Below are 6957 nucleotides of genomic sequence, written 5' to 3'. Positions count from 1 at the left end.
TATGCGCATAAAATCTTAAGAGCATTCCGAAAGACGTTTTAAACTTAATACTTGCTGTCCTGAATTTTGCGTTTCCAAATGGTGTTTGACTATAAAAAAGAAAAAAGAATACTCAAGAAAATCTTCTCTGATTGGCCACAGGAGTCTGACTTAATTGAAACCTTCTGTACGGCACGAAGAATTCTGGGACTTTGGCATTTTCCCAAGAATCCTCAGAATGTTAGTTTTTTAGCCTCTCTCTTAGCTCTCTCTCTCTCTCCCTCTCTCTCTCTCTCTTCTCTCCTGCTCTCTTTTTTCCCTCATCCAGCGGTGTCTTACATCAGCTTACTGTGCCTGAATGTGAGACCCGAAAAAGAGGTTCGGAGAGAAAGAAAAAAACCTTGTTTTTATCCTCCTCGTTACACATACATTACTTGGAATTAAGAAAACCTTGGACAAATGGTTTGAAAACAGCAACCCAAGCAGTAAGTTTGCACCCTGTCTGTTTACTTCGTTTTATTTTATTAAAGAAAGTTCGATAATTTCCTCTATTGGATTTAAGAAAGCAAGTATATGATTGATTACCATGGTTTTAATATGATTTAACGTATATTGGTGCTTTTCCGTTGTCTTTGTGTTAAAACTTGCATGGGACTGCCACTGTTTGCATGGCAGACTAAAATAGCGGATAGCAGATCGACTTGATCCAATGAACTTTTGCAAACCAGCTGTTCTGAATTGACTTTTAACAAGATAGCCATCGTGTGTTCAAGCTCGTTAAATTTCACTAAAGTGTACTCAAAATACTTGATTTTACTTGGAAATTATGCATTACTGTGTTTCTACTGTTATCCCTCAGGACTGTTTTCCTCTTAATTCCTTTCTCTTTCTATTCAGCTTTGTAAAAATTTAAATGTCCGCCTTTTATACTTGAGAGTACAATGAGAATACTATATTTGCATTATAAAACATCTCTATATGTTGACATGAGGATGCTATTTCCTATTAATTCATTATTAATTAAGTTTGAACACACACACACACACACACACACACAGTGAAAGTACAGTGGCTTACATTTCTGTACAAAGTATATGGACAATTGAGCCTCACTTAAGAGTGCGTATCAAAATATTAAAAACATAAATTATATATAAGCAAAACAGTTCATAGAATTGCTTATAAAACATACAATTTTAAATTATGAGTCAAAGTATTTTAACTTTTTGTTTTTTAAACTTAGTACAATCATCATAAATTATGAATTTACACCTGTTGCTAGGACCACCTGTGTGTTAACCGACTTCATACGTCTTTTAAAAATCAGCTTGAGACAGATTGGTTTATGAGAAAATCTCATTTGTTCATCACTCGTTTTTAAATGTGATTGTAAAGTGTCCAAATACTTTTGGCGCCACTGTATGTTCTCCCACTGTTCAACCTGGTGTGTGTAGGATATTCATGGTTCATGACCTCACTGCCGGTATTACACAGTGATTACCTTTCCAAGTCATCAACATATGATTCATCTGAACTGTGTATGGTCAGTTTATTTACAACTATAAGCATTTAAGTTATTTTTAGTTCATGTTAGCCAAAGCTGTTTTTTATTTTTAATGTTTTGTTCTGCAAAAGGCTGATCCGTGTATTAGGATACTGAATACAATGAACATTCAAAGTAATGTTGCTTTAAAATATTTATTTACAGTATATAATTTAACTACCTGTCAAATGCAGTAAAGGACAGATAAAGTTTTCCAAGCCTTTATCACCGAGGACTAATTTATGTGTCATTTATGTGTAGTTTAGCTTAGTTCCTGCAGATTTTTGGGTGCGAGCAGGGTGAGTAATAGAAATCCTGTATGACAATATCTTTAATATCTTTCAAACCGCTTAGTGGATAAAGAGATGTTGTAGAGACCACTGGTACATATTGTATAACATATTATACATACTAAATTTGGCCTATAGTACTAATACGTGTAGTGCCATGTTAATGCATTTACATATTTTTGTGATGCTTACATTGGGAAGCTATTAATAATAATTATTTAACCATTCTTTTTAACTTTAGATTTGGTTGCAGGTCATTTAATATTCTATTTTTTACAGAAAAGATTGAAAAAGACTTCAAATTTTTCACTTTCACATTAATGTAAGATTTTGAATAGCTAACACAATATGTTTGTGTCCATATACCTTTACATACCTTTCTTGTTCTTACTTAACCCTCCCTAGTGAAAAACAAATATACTAAAAGGTATTTAAAATACATTTATTTCATGCTGAGTATGCTACAAAGACATTTACATATTGTGTACTTAATAAAAATACCCTGCAATTGTACTTTTACTATACTAAACTGGTATACTTATTAAAGCCTGCTAAATTAGAACAGTTAATTTTGTACTTAGTTCCGCACTTTTTGTGTATATAAGTATATTTGGAACTATTCAAAGTGGAACTATTGCAAGTATACTTTAGGTACACTTTAAATATTTTGCATTTAAAGACCGATATTATTGAAAGATGATACAATCCTCATCAATAGTGGCTTAATATTAAGAACTATGCATTGTGCACAAGTAGTACTCCAAATAAATTTTAGTTACAGTTTTTTATATCAGTAAGTCTCAAGCGATATGAGACCCTGGACCACAAAACCAGCCTTAAGTCGCTGGGGTATATTTGTAGCAATAGCCAAAAATACACTGTATGGGGAAAATTATTGATTTTTATTTTATGCCAGAAATCATTAGGAAATTATGTAAAGATCATGTTCCATGAATATATTTTGTAAAATCCCTACTGTAAATATATCAAAACTTAATTTTTGATTAGTAATATTCATTATTAAGAACTTAATTTGGACAACTTTTAAGGCGATTTTCTCAATATTTTGATTTTTTGTGCCCTCAGATTGCATATATTCAAATAGTTGTATTTTGTCCTATCCAAACAAACAATGCATCAATGGAAAGCTTATTTATTCAGCTTTCATGTGATGTATAAAACTCAATTTTGAAAAACTGACCCTTATGACTGTATTTGTGGTCCAGGGTCACATATGTCAGTAAATATGAGTAATAGACTTGAACTATACTTAGTGTAAAATTAATGTATTTTAAATTCTTATAGGGAAAATTAAGCTGGATACATGAAGGGAAAAAATGCATATGCATTTTTGCATAAAATGAAAAGATATATGAAAAGCAGATGATGCCTGTAATCATGCAGTTGATTTCTGTAATAGCATGGCAGACTGTTATTATCGTGTAATATACAAACAGCTCTCTTAATCATAATATATATATATATATTTAAAATGCATATTTTTAATGTTGAAATATGTTTTGGTTTCATTGACGTTTCAGGAAGAAAGCACCCACTGCTTGCTTTGAGTATGATTCATGCAACACTTCGTAAACTGACTGTTGATTTTTAAAAAGGAAATGGAAAAGGTTTTTTCCACTGGCAAAGTTGTTAGGTGTAATTTAAGTGAGAAAGCTCAGGAGAGAGTATATGTTACATTCCAGTGTGTTTTGTGCAGGTGCACAGATGAAGTTGACCAGAACTATGACCCACTGGATCATATAGCTTTACATCGTAAACAGCAGTCTAATAAGCTGAATGTGATCTTTAACTCTGAGACTTTTTTAATTGCTGACGTATGCATTCATCAGTTAATCATTTTAAATTGAAAATGATTATGCAAAGCCTTAAAGCTCTTTTGTCTTTTTAACAAGATTAAACAGGTAAGATTTTAAGATTTTCAACTTGCTACTGTTTGTGGTCCTTTTTTTGCTTTGTTTTCATTGCTATGCAATTATAGTAACTGTAGAGTATACGACGCCTTTATTTAAAAAGACAAAATGGTGTTTTTCAAAAGTAGAAAACATTTACTCATCACAAAACCTCATGATTCTGTAACATGTGTCGTTGCACTTGCATCTGTTTTTGCTATCACCTGGCTCTGATTTTGCTGGAACTGCCATTTGATTTGGATTTATGCATTTCCATGAAAGTAAAATATCTGCAATGCTATGACCATTGCTTTAGGGAGGAATGAAAGAGGTTTCAAATGAAAAACACATGTTCTCTTCATACCTAAATTTACAGGCGTGTGAATATCAGCCTGGCAAATAAGATCCATTCACTCCAGTGGTACGTAGTATGCCAAATAAAATGCCCTATTGTAGTTGCGCTCATTTCAGATCTGAATTACAGTAAGCTGCACTATTGCTCTGAATTGTATTAAGCTCTCTTTTATTAAGCTGGAGGAAGTCAGTGTCATCTAATCCTTAAGTTAGCACAAATGCTTAAGCTGAAATACATGATTGTGAAGATCCCATTGCCGTCATTATTGAAGTCTATGATAAAACTTGAACAGTTACTGTAATTGCAGTGTGCAGTGAAGGGAGGCTCTAAAGCATAACCAAAAGCACATATAGTTGTCTTGAAAGGTGCCGCTTGAAGAGCCCTTCACTGTCATTTGCTGGTTATTTGGTTGGTTAAGTGACGATCCCAGATCTTGGAAAGCTCTCACTTACAGGGCCACAAATTGAAACCAGATTTTCACACTGATGTGCAGTGAGATTTAATTGAGGCCTGTAGATAATGTATAACCTATCGGTCGTCCGATCTATATCAAGCTGTTATTATCTTATCTGCTGTATTCTATGATGAGAGACTAGTTAGAGTTAGGATTTGTTTATGTTCATAACAAAGTTCATAGGGAAACTATTAATTTAGTTAAAACCTGCATGAACAGTTTTATTAAGCTCTAAATTTAGTAGGATAAGTTGAATATAATATTTAATATCGTATTCTGTATTATATAATTATTTTTGTGATTTAAAAATAGTATAGTATAGCTTAAAAATAATGTAATGTCAATTTAATTTAATATTATACTATAATATTATCTATATATATATATTATTTTAATGATTTCACAAAACTTTTCTTAAGGCCTCAAATATCATCACACATCAGTGTTAAAGTTTAACACTGATGTGTAATGATATTTGAGGCCTTAAGATATGACCTATCTGTTCTCCAATTATATATTATAATATTATATATTGTTTAGCACATACTGGTTAGTTACAATTTGTTTTTATCTAGAAAAAAAGTTTATGTGGAGACTGTTAATTTAGTTAAAATTACGTAAAAATATATTTTAAATTATTGTTACAATCACTAATTAAAAAAAAAATAAAAATATAGGTTACCTTCAAAATATAATATAATATAATATAATATAATAACAATATATACTTGCATATTAGTTTATCTGGAGATAAATAATTTAGTTAAAATTACATAAAATTATATTTTAAATTATTGTTACAGTCACAAATTTTTTAAAAAATATAGGTTACCTTAAAGTATAATATAATATTATATAATATTCTGTAATATAACAATATAAAAAATACGTAATTATTTTAATGATTTGATATTGACACTGTGTTATGATATTTAATCAAGACCTTGCATATTAGCTTATCTGGAGATTATTCATTTAGTTAAAATGACATAAAATTTATGTTTTATATTATTGTTAAAAATATTGTGCACAAATTTTTGTTTAAAAATATAGGTTACCTTCGAAATATAATATAAAATTATATAAAATAATATAATATAATATAATGCCATATAAAATGATATATAATTATTTTAAGACCTATATTAGTTTATCTGGAGATTAATAATTTAGTTAAAATTAAAACCACACATTTTTGTTAAAAATATAGGTTACCTTCCAAATATAATATAATATTGTATACTATTATATAATATTCTGTAATATAACAATATTAAATAATAAATAATTATTTTTATGACTTTAGACCTGATATTGATACTAATGTGTTATGATACTTAATCAAGACCTTGCATATTATCTTATCTGGAGACTATTAATTTGGTTCAAAACACATAAAATTATATTTTATATTACTACTAAAAATATGTGCACAAATTTTTGTTTAAAAATACAGGTTACCTTCAAAATACAATATAATATAATATAATATAATATAATATAATATAATATAATATAATATAATATAACATAATATAATATAATATAATATAATATAATATAACAATATAAAATAATATATTATTTTAATGACCAAATTTTGACACTGATGTGTTATGATAGTTAATTAAGACCTTTAGATATGACCTTCCAGTCTGAAGTTGTCATTTAGCTTCCCTGTTATATTTCATAATGAAAGACTGGTTAAATTTAAAGTTAGTGTTTGTTTAAAACAAAGTTTATATGGAGACTATGTAATTTCCTACAGTACATAAACTTTCTTTGTGAAATTTAGTGTAACTTCAATATAATATAATACGCTGTGATATAAAAATATATTTTAATGATCTTTGTAATTTAAAAAAAAACCTCTGACCTCTGTTTTGAACATTAATACCTTTCCTGGCTCAAGCATCCCCTGTGGCACAGGAAAAAGTTTAGAAAGATAAAAGCTTTGCATATAAAGTGCGTTTCACTCTTTATTGCTGTGGTTTTCACAGCACATTAAGAAAACACTTAGTTGTGAAATCCAGCATTCATCCCAAATGTTAATTTTACTGTAAAAATGGACTTTTGCACACATACCTACAGTAGCTGTGAGCCCCACTTTGCATTTAAATTCAAAGAGCACACTGTGTCCTCATTGCAAAATCACTGACACTATTTTTGACTTTCATTTCCTTTTTCCTGATATGGGCCTCATGCTGTTTATGAGGTAACCAGGCTCTGTGCGAGGCCGCGTTTTTACTTTCAAAGCGATCTTTATCTATTACGTGTGAATCATGTTGACTAAAGCACCTAGAAGACATAGTGTAATGTGTAATTGACTCGTTTTGCCAAGTTGCACTGAAGAGCCAGTATTGTGGTTTGGAATCAGCTAAATCCTACTATATTTACACTTAGAGGTCTCACAAGGGCCACAGCCT

The 6957-nt window shown here is 30.0% G+C and overlaps 1 protein-coding gene across 3 annotated transcripts in view; it reads left to right on the top strand.

Moving 5' to 3' along the window:
* Window positions 1-265: 265 nt before the first annotated feature.
* ddr2a (discoidin domain receptor tyrosine kinase 2a) overlaps window positions 266-6957 on the top strand; it is a 43932-nt gene continuing 37240 nt past the window's right edge. For all 3 annotated transcript variants that reach the window (XM_051113231.1, XM_051113232.1, XM_051113230.1), the window contains exon 1: window positions 266-464. The gene's annotated coding sequence lies outside the window, so the exon portion shown is untranslated. The remainder of the gene's footprint in view (window positions 465-6957) is intronic.

The sequence above is a fragment of the Labeo rohita genome, chromosome 6 (genome assembly GCF_022985175.1).
Source record: "Labeo rohita strain BAU-BD-2019 chromosome 6, IGBB_LRoh.1.0, whole genome shotgun sequence".
NCBI lineage: Eukaryota > Metazoa > Chordata > Actinopteri > Cypriniformes > Cyprinidae > Labeo > Labeo rohita.
The sequence above is the reverse complement of the archived record's forward strand: the minus strand, read 5'-3'. Positions and strand labels throughout refer to the sequence as shown.